Source organism: Rhinolophus sinicus, linkage group LG05 (genome assembly GCF_036562045.2).
Source record: "Rhinolophus sinicus isolate RSC01 linkage group LG05, ASM3656204v1, whole genome shotgun sequence".
NCBI classification, from domain to species: domain Eukaryota; kingdom Metazoa; phylum Chordata; class Mammalia; order Chiroptera; family Rhinolophidae; genus Rhinolophus; species Rhinolophus sinicus.
In genome coordinates, this window is record NC_133755.1 from 11,540,074 (window position 1) to 11,565,205 (window position 25,132).

Here is a 25,132-nt window from a genome sequence, read left to right on the forward strand (position 1 = left end):
AAGACATTCCAGCAGAGGGAATGACATGTGGATAAACCCTCAGGCCAGAGAGAGCATGGCAGGTTTGAGCACCAAAAGAAGCCCAGTGTGGTTGGAGCACAGAGAACAAAGGAGAGAAGTGGTGAGGAGAGTGGGCTAGAGAAGAGGCTGTGGGGAGGGCAGGCAAGGTCAAGTCTGAGAGTCTGCATTCCCAGGAAGTCAGTGTCGTGCCACCGAAGGGTTCCTGATCTGAGTTGTGTCAGAAAGCAGTGGGCACATTGCTGTGAAGGAGCAGACAAGGGCAGATGGCATCTCGGCTGGAGGTGTGGCACAGGATGACGGGGAGAGGAGGATTTGAGGCACACTTGGATGGAGAGAAGCCCCGGAGACGATGATGGAGGAGCTGTGACGGGGGAGGGAGAGGAAGATGAAGGATTCCATCCGCCTCCCTTTCCCGGCAACTGGGTGCATGCCGTTTACCAAGACGGTGCCATTCTGTTTCCTTGACTGAGATGTGGGAACAAAATCTCCACCTTTCCTACCTCACACAGCTGTTTTGGTGACCAAGTGATAAAGTAAATATGAAAGGGTTGTGTCAGCTAAAAAGCATGCTACGTGTCTGGCTACGCAGTGACTGCTCATTATTATTACAACATGTTCATTGTTATGGCTTTGTTATCATTCCCTATGTGCTACAAAACATCACTCCAGCTCTATGACAGTATCATTTGGGTGCCTTACAGCTTGCTGATTTCACGGTTACAGAAAGAATTTACAGAACATATAAAATGACAAGGGAAAAGGTGTGGCTCCTTGTTCTCCAGCGTGAACTTGGCTTTTCAATCTTGAAATTGACTCTGATTGCCATGAGAAAACCCGAACCAGCACAGCGTGGTTGCTGACATGATTGGGGAATTGGGAGTAGACAATGGAAACTGTTTCTCCTGTAGTGTTGTACTGAGTTGCCAAAGAACGCCTGGGTCTCACCAGTCTCAGCCTGGTAATTATCCAAATGGCTCTAGGTCACCAAAACCACAGGAAAGAGCCTACTGGCTTGCTGCTTCTTGCTCCACAGCTCCAAATCTATGACCTTATTTTTTTTTTTTTTTTTTTTTTTTTTATGCTTCTGCAGCCTTAATGAATAGAATGTGATCAGATGAGTCCAGCCAATGTTGCAAGGAAAGTATTTTGGGACCAGTAGACTTGGGCTCAGCCCCTGATTTGCCACTTAATCAGCTATTCACCTTGGGGAATTCACCTTGAGAAGCATCAGTTTCCTTGAGCATTATTTGTGGGATGTAGATAATTGATCCGTTTCAGGGTTGTGAGAGGCAGAAGAGATAACGAGTACATTTTGTAAATTGCAAGATGCTGAAGAAATCATATGGATTGATGGATGGGCTAAGGAATATTAGTATAGTTCCATTTAGGAGAAATTTTAATTTAATTTTTTTTCCTTCCCTTGGGACAAGGGATAACATTTGTTGGAAAAATTACATTAAACTGGAAAATCAGTGACTCAAATTTCTCCATCAGTACAGTTTTGAAAACCACATTCCCTATTGTTGAGGCATGAATAATATAATCTTAACTATGTCTTAGCGTACCCCAGAACTGGAGGTTACCTCAACGACTGTCCTCACACATGCTTTTTAGGAGGGGGTCACAGTGGGAGGCCACTTTCTGTGTAAATCCTGATTATTCGTGATGCTATGTCCAGGCAGCAGCGGTTTGGGGCTGAAGCCCAGACCTCTGACTTCTCGTTCAGCACTTTTTACGCAACCACACACCCTCTCAGGAGTCTTTCTACTTTCTGCCAAACATCACAAGGCCCCTCGAGCAGACAAGGGAGGATCAGTGTCCCAGACCGCTGGTGGTGGTGAAGTCGGTACGTCTGATGGGGGCGGCATTTCACCTTTCCTGCATCGCTGCTCAGGCCCGGCAACATTACAGATTCAATTCACAGAAGTGGAATTTTTTTTCCTTTAAAAATATGACCTCAGTGTTTAGGGTCATCACTGTGTACTATTCACAGTTACTCAGTTTTATTTTGTTTTATTTTTAAAATAAAGCAAACTAGCTCTATGACTTTATGTCAGAACAAAGAAGCTAGTGAACATGAAAACAAGAACTATGGACCATTCCATCTGAGGGGAGAAAGCCCTTGCTTGGACACCAGCGAACCTCTTGACCCTGGGCACCCCAACTCTGCTTTCTCCTTGGTAGATGAAAGTGATGTCGGGAGAGAGGGGAGAACACAGTGGCATTCTCTGTTTGTCAAAACATCTTGAACAATTTTTCAAACATTTTCAGTTTGTTAAAATCCACACTGCATAGTGCCAAGCAGTTTTGCTTAATTTCTAACCCCCTGAGTATTTAAAGGGAAATTTAATCGGTATTTTTCTGAATCGTTTCATTTAACTCATCAGTGTGCTGTTTCCTAAGAGCCACTTGGTGCCAAAGAAGTCCTTCTGTGCCAGTTTAGAAATCTTACTCTGGAAGGCTCGCAAGGACTGAGAGCTGAAAAAGGAGCCAGGGACCTGGGGGTTCTAGAATCTCACCTATCAAGATCTAGAAAGGGCTATGTCTATGTCAAGGTCTTGCTCAAGGTCATCTAAGAAACCAGCAGGAAGGGTGGAATGTCAATCCCAAAGCATATAAATCTGCCCCGGGTGCTACTCTCTCTCTATTCAAAACAACTTAAGAGTTCTGTGGTGGAGAAACGTGAGCTTATACTTAGCAGACTGGCCTGTTAGTACACATGAGCTATTTCCATGATTGTAATACACAGCAATGGATATTTCTAGAATGTTCTACAGGAGCTGGCACGACTACGCACCGTTGCTGTGAGAAAGCTTTTGCTTCCTCAGAGTCAGGGCCCAAGGCCCTCAGGAGACAACAGCATCCCAAAGATAAAAGTTTACAGAAGTGCTTTCTTCCTTCCCAGCCTGCTCCTCTTCCACCAACTCAGTAGAAGCACTTGGGGTCAGTTTCTGTTTCTGTGCATTACAGGTTCCATAGCTGAATGTGTATACACACACATGCCGAGATATATTGTAATGTTCTAAACAAAGGTGTTTAGAACTGAATTTGGGGAATAGGCCAATGCCCCATAATAGGGGACATGTCAAACAAATGTGGGCACATCAACACAGAAGCTGCTGATGCAAAGGCTTAGTGCCTGTTCTGTCCCAGGCATGGTACCCAGTCGTTACACACCTGCAGTCATTTCATCTTCCTAAGGATCCTGTGAGATTGAGACCATTAAGCTGATTTTACAGTGATGATATTGGTGTTTCATGAGGTTGAGTAACTTACTCAAGGATATCCCAGCTAGTAAGTGGCAGAGCTGGACCTGGGCACAGATCTACTGCTTTCAAAGTGCATGCCATTTCCATTTGCCATTCTGCTTGCTGCAAACAATATTTGGTCCTTGGTCACAAGTTTATAAAAGTGGTACAGCCACATGAATGGTGTTCAGACCATTTAGGTGGAGACTTTTAGATTTACTTGTTATTCAGATATTATACATCTTCCATTGGTATCCAGAATTTCCACCATAATACCAGGGCGATCCTGAAATTCCAGAATGCTAGGTAATTCAGTGTCTCATGAAATAAATTAGGGGGCATAATTAGTATTAAATTCTAGTGAATTTAGAAAGTCATGCATCTCCACATAAATGTACCCAACCCTTGCAAACATGTGCTCATGGAAAATACTCCTGGATACTTCCTCAATCCCAATAGAAGCTGCATATCTTCTTGCGATGGTTAAGTGCCAACTTGACTGGGCTAAAGCACACCCAGATAGCTGGTCAAACATTATTTCTGGATGTGTTTGTGAAGGTGTCTCTGGAAGAGACACGCATTTGAATCAGTGGCCCAAGGGAAGAAGATCGTCTTCCCCAGTGCAGACTGGACCCCCATCCAGTCTGTTGAGGGTTTGAACAGAATACAAAGCTGAGGAAGAACAAATCCCCTCTTTCTAGTTGAGCTGAAACATTCATCTTCTCCTGTTCTCAGACATCGGTGCTCCTGGTTCTTGGACTTTCCAACTCAGATCAAGAGTTATACCATCAGCTCCACTGGTTCTCAGGCCTTCAGACTCTGACTGAATGACACTACTGGTTTTCCTCGTTCTCCAGTTTATAGAGGGTAAACTAAGAGACTTCTAGGCCTCCATAGTCTTGTGAGCCAATTCCTATAATGAATCTCCTCATTTATCTATCTGTGTATCTATCATCTTATTGGTTCTGTTTCTCTGGAGAATCCTGACCTGATTAATACACTACTTCATTTACCTTTCTACTCACTCATTTATTGAAAGATTCACTCATTTCCTCATTCATTAATTCAATCACTCATCAATTCATTCATTCAAAATGATCCACAGCAGCTTCCCAATATGGATAACACGGAACTATGCTAGAGCTTGAGGAAGTATTTGTATGTGTGCGGTATGGTGACTGTCTTGAGAGGGATCATGTAGTCATATAAATACCTGGCTGGATACCTGGTACCTAGCTAGGTCCTGAGGATATAGCAGTGAAGAAGGCAGACATGGCCACCATCTACACGAGGCGAATCCTATTCAAAGGCAAGGTTCTTGCCCACAAAGTACAAACAGTAGCAGCCATGAAGACACAAAAGCTGTGACATGGATGGATGTCCAATCTTAGGGGAGGACTTCCCTGGGAATATAGAAAAAAAATTGCGCCTCGAAGGGCCCCAATTCTATAACCAAGCAGACACTTTCATTTCTCTGATAATGGTGACCAAGAAACCTGGAAGGAAGCCCCTTAGTGCCTCAGGAGGGAAGTGGCCTCAGGCTCCCTCATAGCAGAGAAGTGAAAGCAGGGCTTTGGAGTCACGTAGCTGGGTTTCAACAGTATCATCTGGCCCACGTCACCTCATTTCTCTGTGCCTCAGTATTCTCACCTTTTAAATGGAGATAAAAATAATACTCACCTGGCAGGACTGTTATAAGAATCATATGATTTGAGAAACCCAAATATTAAAGAACTTAAAGAACAAAGTTCTATTAAATATAAAATATGCCTTAAGTCCCCACAGGTCTTCTTTAACCTATGGATGGTTATGCTCTAGAACTTGAGTATAATTTAGTCAGAAGCCATTAGCAGTGTATTTTCCCATAGAAACAACATGAAGATAGTAGGCTTCTGTGATAACCCATAAAAACTTATAAAACTCCATAGCTTCAGAGTAGGGAATAGCGCGAGCATTCAGAGCAGGGCCAGTAGCTGGTCACTTCTCGGGGCAGGGCCGTGGGAGGAGCTGGGGCGTAGGAAGTGGGGTCCTGAACACTGTAGGACAGTGTCTCCTATGGGTGGCAGCAGTTCTCTCCTGGGCGTGGGAGCTCTTCAGTCAGAACTACACCCACGTCATTGAGCCCCAGACTTCCCATTGCTTTGGTTTGTGATGACAAACTTCAGGGGTAGCATCTGTTGTTCATCAGGAATTTGGGGAGACTAGAAATTTGTTCTCTTTCTGTGAGACTCAGTATCTGAAAAGCATCACCTCTCTGGACAGATGCACAAGGCTCGCTCATGAGTAGTTTTTCACATGAACACTCCAGTACTCCCTGTGCAGCCCTGTCAGCACCAGAAAGGCAGAGACCCTGGCTATTGTGCCCACCATGGTCGCTTTGATGACCGGCATATGTTCTGACATGTCCTACGCCTTCCATGTAGATTCATCCAATAAACAAACGTTTAATGAATTCCCCATTCAGAGGCCATCAGCCTGGCGATTAGCAGGAGATTTGTCAGCCAACTTATACAGGAGGGAAAGTTGCCATGGTCGAGGCACATTAGGAATGTGGGTGACTGGAATTCCCCCTTCTTCATCTCCTGGATGCCTGTTAATCCATTAGGAACCAAGTTCAAGCACCTCCTCGTCCAGAAAACCTTCTACGTTGCCACCTGCCTCAAACAGAGGCGAAGGTGCATACTCTGATATTATCCTCTGGTTATTTAACACTGCCCCACATTATTTTATATATTTTTGTAAATATGTATATACATTCTTGTTTTAGTTTCAGATGTACAAAACGATGTAATAGTTAGATGTTTACACCCCTTACAAAGTGATACCCTCCCCAATCTACTGCCCCCCTGACATCGTATATAGCTGTTACCATTCCACTGACTCTACTCCCTATGCTGTGCTCCACATCCCGTGAATACACATGTATATATACACAGGATGCAGAAAACATGTATATACATTTTAAGAAAGGAAAAAAAACTGTGTTAAAATTGTAATACTCAATACATCCCGATAACAAAAGATGAATACAAGTCATGTTTGACTTCTGCAATTACAAGAGGTGCTCAAAGTGTTAGTTACTCTCAGCATCCAGACACTTTTGATTAGAACTAATGCTTGAGCAATGTTGACCAAAGTGTCCACTTGTATACCCTTTTTTGGCGCCCCCAGTGTGTATGTATACCAAGGGCAGAACCACTGTGTCTGCAAGGATGAGGCCAGGCTGACATGTTGCTCCTGCTACTTCCTACTGCACTTGTCAGAGTGGATGACTGCCCAGGCCACTGTGTTTCCTTTAGAGGAATGAGCCCCTCCTGTCCAGGGCCAGGGTCACACGTAAGCAAAGTCTGGAACTCCCAAAGCAGCATGGCCTCCCTCCCTCACACAGTGTCGTCAGGTCCCTGTCCCGAAGCAGTATCATCAGCAAGCATACCATTTGAAGCCCTGTGGCTGGGCCTTCTGGGTGTTGGTAAACCTTCTGCAGATCCCTGACCCCGCTGGAGCAGTGGTCCAGGAGAGGGGTCGTCCCTTATCCCTAGGGTTAGGTAAGGCAGACCAGATAACCGAACCCCTGTCTGACCAGCTCCTGAGAATCCAGTCGCACAGCCATTTCTCCTGGACGCCAGCTGGCACCCAGCGGCTGCTCCAAGACAAGTTCCAATGTCCGGGGCTTAAGGGTCCAGACCCAACATTCCAGTCACCATTCTACCCCCCTCCCCCAAACCTAAGTGCAGGAGCCAGTAGGACATAATAAAGTCAGAGTAACTTTATTTTCCAAGGTGCTCACTGTTTTCTCCTGATCTACCCCAAACTGTCTCCCTAACTTTGAATCTGAAAAAATGAAGCTAGGGTCTTGATTTCTTCTTTTCTGCAAGACCCTGAGCTCCTTCTGCAAAATCTTCCCTAGATTCTGTTCTAATGTACGCTGGAGGAAGCAGGTTTTTCAAAGCGCGCTCTCTCTCTCTCTCTCTGTCTCTCTCTCTCTCTCTGTCTCTCTCTGTCTCTCTCTCTCACACACACACACACATACACACACACACACACACTTCACCTCATACAAAAATTCTTGTACAATCTTATACTTACATAACTTAAAGCTATTTCATAATAAGAAACATTTTCCAATATGTGGAAATAAGTGAAATTTTTAAATGGCAGATTATTTTTGTTTGTTTGTTTGTTTGTTTTATGAAAAAGTCCTCCTCATCAAATAGCCCTCTGCATGCTTGGTGCTTGACTGAATGACAAATGTGCGGATGGAAAGAGGGAACGCTTAAGGACTCTTAGCATAATTGGAAGAAAGAAGAGCTCATATAATGGGGACTCATTGGAGGAAGGTGGGTTGGGTTGCAAAGGGATGGGTTGAGGAGTTTGTGTCCGTGAATACTGACAAGCAGAATGTCAGGAATTAAAGAACATGCGATAAATGTGTTACCCAGGAAAGAGGACAGTTGATTGGGTGAAGATACCAGGAATGGTGACCTAACTGATTCCAGAAAAGTGATGGAAGCACATTCTCTGCAAAGGGTTAGTAACTTGCCAAATGGCTCACCTTCTTTGGCATTCTCTCCTCCCCCAAGGTGGAAGTATAAATCATTGACTATGAGGATAATGGGAAGCAGATTTGCCTCTGCTAATTTCTGGGATATGGATGGTCTTTAGAAAAAGCCTCATAAGACATTGCTGACTGTTTTGAGCCCTACCACCTTGCTGGAAGGCACATGTGAGATGCAGACTGTCATGTCTGTGCTCCAACATGGGGGATGCCTTAGGGGAGGGTGGAGCCACACAGGTAACACCTGTGAACCCATCCTGTGTTCCAGGAGATGAGGAACCTTCTTCCTTTATTTTGAATCTCAGAGCCGGGGATGAGGAAACTGTAGTCTATCCTTCTGTGTGCTCTAAGTAGATGCATCCTTCCCTTAGATGCGAGCTGGGGTCACTTTAGAAATCTGTCTCCCTATGGTCTGAATAGACTCAGGAAAGGCTGGTCAGAACCAAAGACTTGCTAAGTCAAAATTGCTGGGAGTGCATAGAAACAAAAAGTGAATACAAAAATCTACTTCATGAGAAATCGAGTTAGTATAAACCAAAAAGCAAAAAAGCCAAGGAGAAAGAAAGTGCTCCCTGAAAAGAGACGTGCCCATAGCTCCGGAAGTAGGAACACTTGACTGAGCAAGGCAGGGAGCAGCAGCAAAGCAGGGTGTCTTGCTTCCTCTCACTGAGCCTCAGAAGCACTTTGTTGAGAGGTGGCATCTCCCTGTCTCCCTGGTGGAGACCCTGTTCCGGGGCTGGCCTCCCTCAGGAGCCCCTCTGGGCGCAGAGCTGGGTGTGGGAAGATCTTCTCCAGGTAACTCTGCTGCTATATATTTCATAGGACCACAGCACCCCAAAACTATAATGGTCGTGTGTTGTGCCAGGTGAATATGGGGACCACATTTATTAGGGACCTCTGACTCACAAGTCATTACATGTCAGTGTAGTCTCTGTGCAGTGGGAAAGCTGGAATGAAACCGAATGTTGTCTAATGGTTATCTTACAGCAAACAAATGCATGGATTATAGAGTGTCACAGACTGTTGGGATAGGAAAGGAACTTAAAGATTGTGTCTTCCAAATTTTTTATTCTACCTATGGAGAAACTGAGCTTCAGAAGGGAGAAGACTTAGGCGACCCCTTTTGTTGAAGTTTGTGGGATAGTTTGGACTTTCTGAACAGGAATTGTCAATGCCTCTATGTAGAATTGATCTCAAAGTATACTTTTGAAATGTATTTTATTCCTCAGAAATTCATTTTTCACTGTATTGCAACAGGTAAGCAAGAGGCCGAGGAATGGGAAAAAAGCTAAGATATATTTTACATTGTGAAGCATAATATTAACTCTGACATGAGATAAAAGGACATGTATGTGACTATTGTCTTCTTTAAAAATATATATCATATGCCTACATGTCCCAAAGTATTAATAGGAAAGCAACCGTATTCCACAGAACTGGAGTTATCAACTAAGTGATTTTCACATGAGTAAGGTGTTACTATAAATACTTGAAATGTTACGGTAAGAAATGCATCATAAAATAAAAAATGAGAAACAAAATAATTTAAGTAAATTTAACTTGTATTACTATAATGAAAGAAACTACATTATGAAAAATTTAAGTATATATTACGAATATTATCAGTTTGATATATCAGCTTACTTTTTTTTGAATAGAAAATGTATAGTACCTACATTAATCAAAATGGATATTAGTGCTACCCTCTATGATTTTTGCCCTCCAGAAAACATTTTGGAAGGAATTATGTTAATATAATGAGGGTAATTTGTAGCTGGTTAATTATTCAGTAGATCAAATCAATAAGCATATTCTTGTAGCCTGGTGTGTGTGTGTGCATGCGTGTGTGTGTGTGTGTGTGTGTGTGTGTGTGTGTGTGTGTGCAGACTGAGTAAGGAGAAGGATGAAGTTAGCCCCGATCAGAATATCTGAGTAAGAACCAGAGTGTTAGTGAATACAATATAATGAGGCAACTTCAGCGACACAAGCTATCCATCTGTGAGTGTTAACCAATATAACTCATGACCAAAACCAGTCAAGATGAGAGGGAGTTTTGTGTGACTCTAGGTCCTCACACCTTTAAGCCCCACTCCTTTCTTTGCACTGCCAGGTGCACTATGAAGAGATTCGTGCACCTTGGGAAAGCTTCAACCCTCATCCTCAAAACCTACCCACTTCCTCTCGTATGCAATCACCTCTTTGATCCCACCTTGTCAGCTGGTATGGCCCTCAAATAGAGGAAAATAATAGGATGAGGAAACAGGTTATTAGCTCCCAGCATTGGCTTCATGTGTTGCTCAGACAAGACTATGCCCCAGTGGGGTGAAAGGGGCATTATCAACATTTGCAGAAGGTTCGGACATGGAAATTATGTTTGCACATGGACTGGGAAGGTGAGGTACCGGACAACATTTATACACAACTGCGGGGCCCTTACAAGTTACCAAAAACTTATCCTAATGGAAGCAGGGAGAGGATGGAGATTGATATAGTTTTAAAACTTCTCCAAAGTTGCTCCCCAAGCAAAATCAGAGAGTAAGAGTCATTTCATATTCAGTCTCCTTCCAAATTTCAACATTTGACTTAATCATTAATTATTAAATCATGTGGGTACAGAAAACTGACCTTGACCTTCACTATCCTGGACTTAAATGGTTCATACTTATGTGGTTTACTTCCAGTACATACACCTTTGGGGATAGTTACCACTTTTTAATCTATCACAGTCTTATGCAAGTTGATTATTAATATTATGAAAGAAGGTATATAATTGTACTCGTATATATGTATTCATTATCATTCTATAATATTTCACAAAAGACATTGATTGCCAGATACTCTGCTAGTTAAACACTTTTGAGAATCACTGGACTAGTTCCAACTTGGTTCAAATAGTTGTCTCTCCCTTCAAAACTCTCCCCTCGTTCTGGCCCCACCCCGCCAAAGACATGAGTGACATGGGCAGGTTAACTGCCTGTATGGCAATTCCTTTCAGCTCATGTTGACCAGCAGCAGCATTCTTTCTGCATGTGCATGTCTGACCTTCTGTTTTAGACGAGGCCAAAAGGGAAGGGGAGGCTCTGCTTTAACCTGACTGCAAGTATGGCCAACACAAAATGAGTTTGTGGTGGTTGATTGATTCATGAAGTTAGAATTGCTGTGGGCGGATATAGAACCTAAAGCTATTGGAGAAAGTGGAACCTTGGAACCAGAATGGACTTTCAGAGATGCCCTGACTTATCTACAGCCAGAAACTCCACAGACCCCCATGACAAGAATAGCGGGGCATGCAGCTGCTAATTCTCCCCGGGGAGTCCTGGCAGTTCTGCTAGGCTCTTGGCAATTTTTCTTATTCAATCCTTATTCTCATGTGCACCATTGCTCTGACGCAGCTTGTGACCATGAGACTGCAGCAGAGGAATTCCCCAGGGCAGTGTCAAAAAGGGGTTTTATTCTCTATGGAACTGCCTAGTAATTGTTTTTCCTTCTCACCAGAACAGGTAAGGTTACGTTTGCTACTCTTAAGTAGGATGCGCACTGCACGTAGAGAGAGAGACTGATACGTTCACGTCCCTCTTTGGGGTTCCCTAAGTAGATCAGGGAAACGTGTCCCTTCATAGCTCTCAAAAAGTAAAAGTATACGATGTTAGAGTTGCACAATAAATGGAGGTCACCACTGAAATATCTCCGGGAGATGTTAAACTGAGTCACAGCTCTCAGGACTGTGACAGAACAGAGACGTGTCCTACACGGGATGGTAGGCTCTACATTCCCCATCAGAATTTGGCTGCAGACCCCAGTCATCTGAGTGACAACTTACATATTGATGACCCAGGACTACTGCCGTGTTTCCCTGAAAATAACACCTAGCCGGACAATCAGCTCTAATAAGTCTTTTTGAGCAAAAATTAATATAAGACCCGGTCTTATTTTACTATATAAGACCAGGTATAATATAATATAATATAATACTGGGTCTTATGTTAAATTTTGTTCCAAAAAACACATTAGAGCTGATTGTCCAGCTAGGTCTTATTTTTGGAAAAACACGGTATTTGGATCACTCGAAGCTGAGGCTGAAAATAGTACAGGAAACATCTGTAAATTGTTAGGATATTACATTTTATTTATTTATTTGTTTGTTTATTGACATTCAGTATTATTTTATATTAATTTCAGGTGTACAGCATATGGTTAGACATTTATATAACTTAAGAAGTGATCCCCCTGACTAGTCTAGCACCCACCTTGCACTGTACATAGTTATTACCATATTATTGATTATATTCCCTAGGCTTTACTTTACATCCCCATGACTATTTCATAACTACCAATTTGTACTTCTTAATGCCTTCACCTTTTTCACCCTGCCTCCATACCCCCTCCCGTCTATCACCCCAATAAATCTAGTACCCATCTGACACCAAACACAGTTATTACAATATTATTGACTATATTCCTTATACTATACCCTACATCCCCATGACCACCGTGTAACAACCAATTTGTCCTTAATCCCAATGTCTTTATCACCCACACCCGCAGGCCCCCTCCCATCTGGCAACCTTCAGAAGGTTTTCTGTATCTATGAGTTTGTTTCCATTTTGTTTGTTAATTTTGTTCTTTAGATTCCACATATAAGTGATATCTCATTGCATCTGTCTTTCTCTGCCTGACACACTCCACTCAGCACAATACGCTCCAGGTCCATCCATGCCACCGTAGATGGCAAGAACCCATTCCCTTCCATGACTGAGCAATATTCCAATGTACACCTCTTCATTGTCCATTCTTCTATCAATGCACAGACACCCAGGCTGCCTCCACATCTTGGCCATTGTAAACAACGTTGCAACGAACATATGGATGCACATACCTCCTCGAAGTAGCATTTTTGGTTTCTTCAGATAAATACCTGGAAGTGGGATTACTGGGTCCTTCACTATCTCTTGTTATAGCCTTCTGCTTAGACAGTTCATTCTTTTTTGTACCACTGTTTTATAAAGTTTGTCCTCATACCGACGTAAAATGCTGCTTCCCTATCACTTTGCTCCTTTCTCCTCATTTAAGTTCCCTGGAGTCCCTTTTATTTAACAGTGTTTTACGGATATACAGATGCCACGACCTCCCTTCTCTGCTCCTCAACTCTTGTCTTCTCTGTTCTCACGAGTGTTCCTTGTAAGCTCTTTCTTCGCTCTCCTGGCTTCCCTTCTTTAGAACAACTACAATTTCCTGGAGAAATGTTTTCCCTTGGATAGAAAGAACATGATACTCAGGTGAGATGAACATATTTCTTATTCTGAAAACTAGACATTCAGCAACTAGGAAGTCTAAACATTAATATTTTAAAATGTCAAACAAGTAGGATTTCGCTGATCATTAGACAACTTTAGAATTGTCTTTGAGACGTTGAGATGCAATACCAAATGAGTAAAAGTGATAAATTGCAAATGTACATGTACAGATGTAGATATATGTGTGCACTCAGGGTGGTCCACTTGATGGAGGGTCCTTATAAACTGTAGTAAGTCCAGAAGCTTCCAGAATGCCTTCAACTCAATTTATGAGGTAGGCTTTCTTTGGGGGTCTACCATACATAAATAACTATTGATTAGCTTCCTAGAGACAGGTTTTTAGGAGAACTCTGAACAAGGGCATTAGAGAAATGCCCCCACTGGGGTCATTTTTGTTGACCTGGGACTACATAAAAATAGGAGTATTGAATGCTTAATGTCACATTTTATTGCTTGGTTCAGCTAATTTGTCTTGTGGGAAGCAAATGTTTTTGAAAGCATTCCAGACCCTTTGTAGTGTTAAAGCTCATTACCTTGGATTTCATATGAGCCAAAAAATATACAACCAACTAAGTGTTCTGACCCTCAGCAAAATTTCATGACTAGACAGAAGCAAAGTTGTGAATATCGTGTCATGCAAAAAAGGGGAATTTAGGAAATGCATTCATAATAAAATGCAATATAATAAATTTGGGGGGATTCCTTTGTTACTGTTTTCTTTAAAGTGCTAAAGATGATTTAATGAACAGATTAAAGGTGCGGTATAGCTTCGTTAGGGAAATTATATTACTTTTCTGTTAATCCTTAACTCTCGATCCAAGTGTCTGAGCTTGAAAAATGACTGCAGTTTACCCACAGATACAGACCAGAATACATTTTTCAGTATCTACAAGAGACCCCATCTTGTGCCAGGTTCTTTCAGATACACAATTCGATTCTAACTCTTGAGGAATTGTTTATCCCATTTTACAGACAAGGAAACGAAGGCCACATTGTCACTATTATTATTTTTTTTTTTTAAAGGAGGGATTCACAAGAGCCAAACTTTTATTGCTCCATCTGGTTCTCAAGATACCCACAATCTGATCCTAATTTACCTTGTTAGACCTTGTTTCCCACTCATATTTTTAAGGCCCTCTAAAACTAACTTAATGGGTCAGGTAACAGTCATCAAACACTATGTGTATTCAAAATCCCACAAGTTTGCTCCCTCTGAAATATTCTGTCTTATCTATTCTGTCTTGTTGAAATTATCCAACTGTCAATCATCTGAATGATTCCTTCTATAGGAAACACTCTCAGGGGGGTCTGACAGGCGAATGCTGTTAATATTCTCTTAACTCCTTGTCCAGATATGCTGAGGGAATAGTAAAATATTTTACTACTAATGGGGTGAAACAAATCAATATGTAAAACAAAAGTTAAAATGTTCTTTTTATTCTACAAATAAGTTAATCTATGTATTATAGGATCCTTTGCCAAATGATAGAAATTGTGGGGCAAATTATGCATAAAAGTATTCTTACAATGTCCAAATCACTTATTGAGATTAGGACACTGCTGGCGTGGCCATTCTTTTGATACAAGTGTCACTAATTAAATAATGAACCTGTTTGCGACTATTTTGACAGGGAGATGAATGCATGTTTTCAATATCTTTTCATTAAATATAGTCCATAGGTGACTCAGCTCAATAAGTAGAGAATTTCTCTTAACAATAGTTCCATTATTCATGTTACCAAATCCTTTATCATCTTCAGCTGAGCTTATGTAATTTCATTAAATTGTTTTTAGTCCGTATACTTCCATCTGTGATATTGACATCATAAATATCTCTATTATGAACTAAGTCAAAAATCATTTCTTAGAATGTTATATTTATAAACTTGATTTTATTTAGGTTTTGGTCCCTTTCATTCCACAGAGATTTACAAAGTTTCTTTGGTCAAGTTTCAGGATATACATAAATTCAACGTATTTTTTACTTTTTTTCATCAAATCATGGTCACATTTTCATATATTAAACAATTTAATAGCTATTTCTCTTGGAATGATACTTTTTAAAAATATTTTATTTTTATTTCTGTATTTTTTGATTCTCTTTTATAGTTACCTTTTTAGTTTCTCTAAATAATAACTAAAAGATTCATATTCTGTGAAGCTAAAATGTATCCAAATTATGGTTACAATTGGTTATGGTTATCTTCAAATTATGTAATTTTTCTAATTTCACAATTTTTGGGGAGTGACTATTCAAACCTTGGTTCAGTTTCAAAGGCTTTTGCAGCTCTAGCACCATCTTCTACCTTTGAGATCCAAATATGCCTTCAGTTGTTATGATTTCAGTTCTACCTATATCAGTCTCCTCTCTGATGTTTATTTGATGCATAATAAGATTCATTGATTTGTAGCTTTATTGTATATCTTCTTCCAGAGAAATAACTTAGTACCAAGCCAAGATTTCCAGAAAGATTTCTCACACTGCGGAAGACTTTCCGGCTTTTCTCCCTAGCCCTGGCACAATCTGTATGGCCTAATCCTTGGATCTGTAGTTTCTTCATCAACGCGTGGGGGAAATACCTTCTCATGTATTTGTTATAAAGACTACCTGAAATGCAGTTGTATGTAAAATCCTGACACGTGGGCTTGTCACGAATTACACTATAATCGTTATTATCTGTGATGTACAATTTTTTTTCATGACCAGCATCTTTGCTTCCCTATTTTGATAGTAGAAACTCTTTCTGTGGGGACCGGCTCCTCCCTACTCAAACCATTTCTGTGGGCTGACAGTTCCATGACCCCCATCTCCAAGACACAGTATGAGCACGTGACCCAGATCCAAATAAAAATAATCATGTTCCCTCCCCCTAGCAAGTGATTGGTCTGGGAAGGGAATATGACCCAAGGCACAGAAATCAGAGTTTTTCCCTGTGGTTCTCCGAACTGGAGCAAATAGAGAAAATTCCTTTTCCTTTCTGATTAAAGGAGCATCGCAGATGTGATGACTGCAGACCTAGTGGTGACCTTGTTCTCTACACGGTGGAGAGAGTAAAGCTGACACCAGGAAGAGGTAGTGGAGACAGCATCCTGGAGAGGGTGAGTCTGCTATCCCCAAAGTTTCCAGTTACTGCAACACTTCCATTAATTTTATGAGCTTTCATCTATTCTTACAATGAACATGTGTTAAAACAAGGTTGAATCCAGTTTTTGCCATTTGTACCCAAGAGCTTTTCTGACGAGTGTATCAGTTTGCCTAAGGAAAAGCAGCACTATTATAAAAAGCAGCAGAGCAGACTCGTTTCAGGTAACTGTGGTGGTGTTAGTGAGTTTTAGATGCAGAAATGTCTATAACGTGAAGAGCTACAGAGCCCAGGCTTTCCAAAGCAAAACAGTGTATACAGTTAACCAGGATGACATGCGATAGAGAGTGGGTGCAGATCCTTGAAAGAGAAAAACACTCCCAGGTGCTCCCATCGAGTCACCATGAGGAAGATTGTATAAAATGATCCAGTTGAGGAGGCAGTGGCTTGCAGAAAGTATAATAGATAGTGGCAAGATGGCTGCCGGGTGGGGAATTTGCAACCAGTACATTGCACTGTATCTCTCCTTAACCTAATGTGTCACCTGTGTGAGGTAGATCTCTGAAGGAACTCTGGATTAAAGGCAATCAATGTTATTGTCCTTTCAGTTACTTGGTCTTCTGCAAGGCATCTAAATTTTCTGGGACTCTCACCTATATCTGCTCAACTCCGAAAACCAGTCTCTTGACCACTTCACGGTATTGAATTGGTCCCGCTTGTGGTGTGAGAGGGTTGTGCAGCTCAGCATTTTGGCATCATGTTGGCTGTAACATGCCCTATTGCAGGAAGTAGGCCAGGTTTCCTGGTCTGGAATTATTGGGTAAGCAGCTACCCAGAGAGGGTCTGGCAGGACTCTTTAGACTTGGCATGTCTGGTTTCAGTAGACATCAGAAGAGCCCTAATGTTTGTCACATTCTCATGCCGGATGTTCTCCTCACAATAATTGGTCCCTCAGGCTGGGGCACGGGGAGGATATCTCTCTTGCCAGAGTGTATTCTCTGAAGTCTCACACCGAAATAGCCTCCATGCTCGAAGTCATTCATAGCTCGCTTGGGGGAAATGCTTTGGGGTTCAGTATTGTTGGTGTTTTCATGCTACGATCCATCTCCAAGGAGCAGGGAGCCTCTGGCTCTCGGCTGTAGGCAGTCAGGTGGAGCACAGAACATTGGAATGTTAGAGTGAGAGGAGACTAAAGAGATCCACACAATTTTCTCTTCCTGCTCTTGGACACCAAGGGGAAGATGTCCCACACATGGTTAGTGACAGACCTGGTCTGATGACAGCTTCTCTCCCCCCACTACACACAACACTGCCTGAAGCCATGTGAACTTGATGGAGCTCGGCTCTGCATGGATGCCCATTTTGTGACTGGGTTAAGGTCACGCTCATGCAGTGGCTTGGAGAGGGTGTGTTTAGAGAGACCACAATGCCTGAGACCGGAGTCCTAGGGGTGGTAAAAACTGCAGCTTCACAGACAGATGGAGGCACCGTGCAGGAAAGCCAGGCCTGTATGCCGGTGCTGGGCATCATTCTAGGCCCTTGGAGTGATTCAGGAGACAGAGATCCTTCTCATCTAAATCTGGCCTTGTTCACTCAGCACACCTACTTACAACGAACACCTTCTATTGCCCAGGCTCTGTGCTAAAACTGGATATACAAGGAAAAGAAATGGCCTCTGTCCTCAGGAAGCTCATAGGCTAGTGACAGAAGGGTGAGTGCCATGTGAAATGGGAAATCCCTCTGTGCTGGGAAAACCGAGGCCAAGTGCACTTGTGGGGTTTCATAGATTTTCGCTGTCATCCACGGTGGAGAAATCAAAGCATAGAGCATCAATGTCTATAAGGACTGATAATGGCTGCCAGCCATTTTATTACATTTTTACCTAATTAAACAACTGGGGAGCAGGAGATCTGGGTACCAGGCCTTTTGCAGGTGCCAGCACCCCTCTTCTGCCTCCTGCAGCACATGGCGCTCATCCCAGAAGTTCTGTTCACATTGAGTTGCAACTAGCAGTTCAACTAGTAGCTACATCCTCTTCCGGACTGTTAGTCAGGGGGCATGGGATTGTACTTATTCTTTTTATCTCCTGGATCAAACATGGTCTGCACAGAAAGTAAAAAAAAAAAGACTCTTAGAATGTCTGCTCAGTGAACAAAGAGGGTTTCCTTTCATGTCCTCTTTAATGTTCCATCAGTCCCTGGGTCTCAGCGTATTATTAGTAAAATGCAGGGGTTGAGTCCTATGATGTCTAAATTTTCCCTGCTTTCCCTTGGGGGATGTTCAGTGGTTTAATGTGGATCAGAGGTTGGCATGAACTGGTGTAATGGTGCGTATGTGTGTGTACCTGTGTGCATGTCAGTGTGGGTGGTCAAGTAATTAATTGGCAGGCGCCTATGAATGTGCAGGTCACACGGCTTTCAAGGTTAAAGCAAGAGTGCTACTTCTAGATCATGTATAAGAAAGCACCTTGGAACAAAAAGATACGAGAAAAAGTGAGTGAGGTGAGCGTGGTTCTTAAACATTCGGGGGAGAGTGGCAGAGGAGGGCACTGCAGCCTAGACAAAAAATCACATGATTGTCATGTGTGAGATCATTTGTTCAATCCTCGGCATTTTCATTGTAAGAAAGAAAGATAGGTGATAACCGCATACTCCTTAATGAAAAATATCTGAGTCCTGTTTTTGATTTGTATGTGGGGAAAGTAATTCAGTTTTCTTTCATGGAGTAATGATGCCGGTTGCATGGGATGGTGGAGGGAATGAGGGAGGGGATATCAGTAAACCCCGTATGGCAGGGCCTGTTACATAGCGAGTAGTCAAGAATACTGTTATGCTCTTATTGTTACTATTGTTAGTATTTTCATTGTGGAAATGTTTTCTGGAGAATAGTGCTCAAGCCAAGGCATACCCTTGGGAGCAGGACCCAAGGATGGTAAGTTTGCCTGGTCTCCTCACCAGACCTGGACACTGTGGGCAGCACCCAGGACTGAGGTCTGTTGCATAAACCACCCAGATGTGGGAAGAGAGCTGGTGTCCTTTCACACAAACACACAGGGAGGGTCAGTTCGTGCCCTGCTACCATCTTGCTGGGCATGTGCTGGTGGCTGGTATGATCTTGAGCAGAGGGGGTTCATTACCAACATGGTATTGAACTCTACCCCCTTCTGGAAGCCACACTCTAGCCTCATATGCCTCCCACATAGCAATCTGGCTGCATGCTTCTTTAATTTTGTGCCTTCTAAACATGTGCTCCATTAGGTAGCACCCTTCTCCTGAGATCTCTGACTTGACATCTTAAGCAAAGCCTGATAAATGGTATTAGTTGCAAAATGTTGTGTGCATATGTGTGTTGTGCACACGTGTGTTCCTGTGTATGTATGCATGTGTTTAAAACACTCTGATCTGCCTGGGATGGTTCCAGAGCCTTTGCTGGGGCAGGTCAGTGGCTGGTTCTGAAAACTTCCATGTGTTCCGGGTCTGTGAGGCAGGAGGGAGGCCCTTGTTAACATCCCCTATCTCTAGACTCAGCATCAGTCATGGTACCCTCTGGAGAAGCAAATTGGGTGGAAAGTTAAATTACTTCCACATACGCAGAAGCACCATTGCACCAAACACTAATATGAATAAAATAAATGCATAAAGACTCGAAGCATATTATCACATTTAGACCAAACTCTAGCTATTACCAGGCATATAGGCCAGAGGTTTTCAAAGTTGTTATTCTTGAAAAATATGATTGATTTTTGGACTTTTTTCCTTTAACTTCAATGTCATGAACCAGACATCCATAATTATATTATTTGTCTTATACAAATGAAAAAGAATAAATTAAAACTGGACATGTTGCAACAGGACTGTTGACACTATATACAAAGCCTGCTTATTGTCATAAGATACTCTTAACCTTCAAGCCAAAATCTTTCAAAACTATTAGTGTTAAATCTCACAGCTGTTGTCAGAGTTCTCCTGTTCTCTGTTTTATGCATTGTGCTTTATTTGAAATGTTTGTTATATTTGTGTATATAACTTGCTGTGAGCTGTTCCTTGAAAGCTCCAAGGATTAAACATGAAGGTTGAGCCAGTTCAAAAGGAACAAAGTTAAGAAAATTAAAGAAAACTTGCTAAAATGAATGTTTAAACCATTAAAATATTTAGCAAGGTTTGCCTGGAGCTGTTTCCTTTATATAAAACATTATGCATTTCTTTTCTCTTTCATTCTTTCTCCTTTAAAACAAATGAGGTTAAGGAAAACATACTTCTGCTCTGAAGTTTTTTTTTTCTTTAAAGCATTAGAAATTTAATATCTAAATATTTTATGCTAATAGATATGCTTGATTGAGGCAGAAATATCTCAAACATCCCAAGTCTTCAAGCTAGTGGTTTCTGGGTATATTTGATAGGTGAAGGCGATACAGACTCCAAGAGATCGTCGTCTTTGAACTTGGATCACCTTATGAATTTACTAAGTCATCAGGATTTAATGTATAGCAACAGATGATATACTTCTTATGTACCTTCAAAATGCAAAAGGAAGGATGAACTTTGCATAACTCAATGTAGATTTATCAGACATTCTGGGTTTATTTATCCAGTACCTAAAGAACAGTGTTCAGTTGGTGTGCTGTCTGCTCCTCTACCACCCCATGACATTTGGAGTTTCCTCCTAGCCCACCCTGTTCAAAAATGCCAGGTCTTTGACTTGTTCAGGCATGCATGCACCCATACATCATCCATATATCCATCCATCCATCCATCCATCCATCCATCCATCCATCCATGCATCCATGCATCCACCCTCCCATCCACCCATCCATCCATCCACCCATCCATCCATCATCCATCGATCCATCCATCCATCCATCCATCCATCCATCCATCCATCCATCCATCCATGTAACCATTTTGGGCAAGTGTGGTATGATGGAAAGAACACAAGCTCCAAGGCAAACCACCCTGTGTTCAAATGACATCTCCTAGCTGAATGATTTGCAAACATACACAGTGCCCTCTCTGAGCCTTGGTTTCCTCTTCTGTAAAATATGAATGATACAGTGCCCACTTCATGGGAGTATTTTGGGACTTATATAAGATAATGTACTTAAAATGTTTTTTTAGTGCTTAGCTTAATAAATGTTAGGAGAAAATATTCATCAACAAATAGAGTGGGTTTTTACTGAAGCTGGTTACTTTCTCCATCCTCTCAGGTTCACAAAGCCTAAATGAAAATAGGAATCTTGTGAGTTGTACTTTTGTGGGATCACCAACCAGCTTTGACTAGGGCAGAGGGTCCCAAACTTTCTTGAATCACAGTGCCCTTAGTGACTCAATAATTTGTTTATGGTATCCCCAGACCAAAAGAACCACCAATATTTCCATCTGTTAATTAGTTAGGTCCAAATAACTTGATGTACATTTATGCTCTAATTTGGTATATATACCATTCTTCTTTCCTGTTCCACGTTGATTTTCATGCAGTGCTAACTTTTTACATGCAACCACCAAAAACCTAGCTTTGCAAAAATATGACATCATTGCAAGGAATGTGATACAATCTAATATTGAAATTGTGCCCTACTTCAAGCCAGTAGTTCTCATGATGTGTGACAGATGGCCAGTGTCAGTATGCTTCTCTTGAAATTAATTTCTTTAATTAAAAAAAAAAAAAAATGTAAAAGCCGGTGCCTCCCCTCCCCCATGCATTGACTGCAGCCTCAGTGCACACTCTGGGAACAATGGGACTAGAATACCCACAGAGGAATTTTTCCTTACTTCTGCCAACAAATGACCTTGCTTCTAGCCCCAAGTATGGATCTCATAAGGAGGTACCTGTGAAGATACTAAAATAGCAAAAGCCATACCTTCTGTGCATCTGTATCAACCCAGCAGTTCAGGGTACAAGTTCCAGACTTAGCTGTGTGTATTGTGGGCTCTCTGACCAATGTGCTCAAAGCGGAGGTCAAACGGAGCATAAGGACATACAGGTGCTAAAGAAATACAGCTGCCCAGCAAGCGGCCTGCATGGCTGGCTGTGTCATCACCAAGTGGCTTCCTTACAGAATGACTAATCATCCCATCATCCCCTTCTGAATTGCCATCACACTTATTGCCAGAAGCACGGAGACTCATAGGTTGCCATCCACAGTCACCAACCAAATAACTGCCTGCTTAGTGCCTGGCATTGGTTAACTGAGCTTCCTGTTTCTAAACTCTGCTGGGCACATAATCAAGGGCATGCTTTTCTCTCCAGCACTCAGCTTGCCCTTCACAGGCCCAGCCCTTCGGTTGTGACTCAGTATCTTCACACAGTGTCATTTCAATTAGCAGCTCTCAGAGGTGTTGCAGAGGCATGCGTTGGGCTGTAGTCTGTTTATTCTCACACCATTGAATGTACACTTTTGTGTTTCCATTTAGAACCTTCCAGGTGTCTGGACAACTACATTATATTATTTGGGTGCTAAAAGAAAAGTCTCTGACATTCTGTCTTGCCCTTTAAGGAAAAATACTTAACGTCTCCATGTAGCTGCTCCTTGGGGTAAAGTCTTACCTTATTTAACAAATACAAATCCTGTGCTTTATTTTGAAGCTCTCAGATCTTCAGGGCGTGTGGCCGGTCTGTGGGTAGAGTGAGAAGGAGGGGAGTTAGCGAGGACACTTGCTGGAGAAGCTAATTTCTCCTCCAACTCTGACCGGGAAACTGCACACAGTGGTGGCCAGAGGACACAAGACCAGGAGCCACATCCATCTCCACCTGCTGCCTGAGATCCCCTGTATTTGCCAAAAAGAAATGAGCTCCTGGCACCTCAAAGCTTGGACTTGACCTTTGACTTACCCAGAAGAGTAGCCTGGAACCCTTTTCCTGCTGATGAATAGTTGGAAAGCCCGCCCCCAACACACAGGTGCCAGGATAATTTCCCCCCACCATCAAAGTCAAAAGTGTCTGTTTTATTCTTATTTAAAGAATTCATCTGATATATTGAAAAAAAATAGAAACTGTTCAATCTTGAAGAGAACAGCAGAAATCCTTGTCAAGATATTATCTTTCCTTCCTTTTTTTTTTTTTTTTTGTTTGTTTGTTTGTTTGCTTTTGCTTTTAAAATTAATTCTAGAAAAGTAGTTGAGCTCTCTGTATATGTGGCATCCTCATGTCCAGGTCTGTCTTGACTCCAGTTGAAATTCCAGAACCTCCAGTCCTATGATAACATGATCCACCCCTTATCTTACTCTGTACTCAGTTTGCCCACCCAGCCCTCTCCACTGATGCACGTGCACAGCTCTTGCCTGATGTGTGAGGGGAGTTGCAATCTCCAAATGGTTTCAGAGAGGGAAAGCCTAGTAGAAGAGGTGGAGAAGAGGTAGAAAGAATGTGTTGGGCTCAAAAACAGGAGCCATTGTGGTAGAGGAACAGTCCTCATGTTTTCCAGGACTTTCAACCATGAACCAAGTTGTAAATATAACTGAAGAGACAAAAGGTCTTTCTACCTTTTTCATGCCAGCAACCTCACTCTGGTTCCAGAAGCAGAAATAGATCCCACATTATCTTTCTTAATACATTCTTGTAAGACTTATACAGTAGTCCCCTCTTTTCCATTGCGGGGGGGACATTCCAGGACCCCCAGTGGATTCCTGAGACCACAGATAGTACTGGACTTTGTATATACTATGGTTTTTCCGACACATGCATGCCTATGATAAAGTTTAATTTATAAATTAGGCACAGTTAGAGATGAACAACAATGATTAATCATAAAATAGAACAATTATAACAATATGCTATATTAAAAGTTACATGAATGTTGTGTCTTTCCCTCTCTCAAAATATCTTGTTGTACTTTACTTACCTTTTCAATGAAAGGAAGTACTTTATGGCTTCTCTTTGGCATATCCAAATCATCAGCATCACTACTCTTGTGCAGGGCAGAGCAGGAAGACTCGAGATTTCATTAAGCTCCTCAGAACAGTGCACAATTTAAAATGCATAAATTGCTTTATTTGTGGAATTTTGCATTTAATATTTTCAGACTGCAATTAACTGCGGGTTACTGAAAATGAGGAAAGTGAAACCATGAATTAAGGGAGGGGCGGGGGGGGGGCTACTGTCGTAAGTGAAAATTCTTCCCAGATTTTGGTAATAGGATGAGCATCAGTTCTAGTTTTTGAAGTTGATGTGGGAGTTAAAGTTATTGGGGATGGCACATGAAGCTCACGACTGGCAGACAATGAGAACTAAATGAGATTCAAGGGCTGTTAACCAGATGCCATTTAAAAACTGAATTCCATATAATTCTGAATCAGAATTCATCTATTTAAAAATAGATTATGGTATATATTCCAAGGAGTTTGAGTCATATATTACAAGGGTCTTAAAATTACTAGGGATGGCACCTAAATCTTACAGATGTGGGGAAGTTAGATTATGTGACCTGTCCGAAGGACTCAGGCTGCTCTTTAGCGCTTCACTTAATAATCATCCCTTTGGCTGCATTTCTAGGCAAGTATTGAGATAAAAAGTAAATAAATTTGAACCCCTAATGACTTGTATTTGTAATGTGATTTATGTATCCTATCTATATTACCTTGTTATTATCCTTACAGGTAGGTAGAATGTGATATCCTTATTTTACAGCTGAAAATTACTGTAAAAGAATTAGAGAGATTCAGTGTTCTGGTCCAACCATTTTTTAACCAATTCATTATCTAGATCACTCATTCATAGATTTATTCTTTCAGCTTTTTGCAAAGACTATATTTCAGAGTTTGTGCTAGGTTGTGAGGGTGGATGCAAGCTGTAGTATGCTAGTAAATGTTTAACAAACATTTCTTGGGGTGTGGGGGGCTGATTTGTAGCATTTGCCAATTTCTGTGGTATAAAGAACCCCACATTGGTTGATTTCTTACTAACAATGTGATATTATTAAATTCCAGGCTGGGGAAA

At 41.8% G+C, this 25,132-nt stretch overlaps 1 long non-coding RNA gene across 1 annotated transcript in view; it reads left to right on the top strand.

Annotated features, from left to right (window-relative positions):
* Positions 1 to 16,077: 16,077 nt before the first annotated feature.
* Positions 16,078 to 25,132, top strand: part of LOC141571508 (uncharacterized) — a 160,151-nt gene continuing 151,096 nt past the window's right edge. Inside the window, exon 1 of the long non-coding RNA XR_012496257.1 lies at positions 16,078 to 16,217. This is a non-coding gene — a long non-coding RNA (uncharacterized LOC141571508). The remainder of the gene's footprint in view (positions 16,218 to 25,132) is intronic.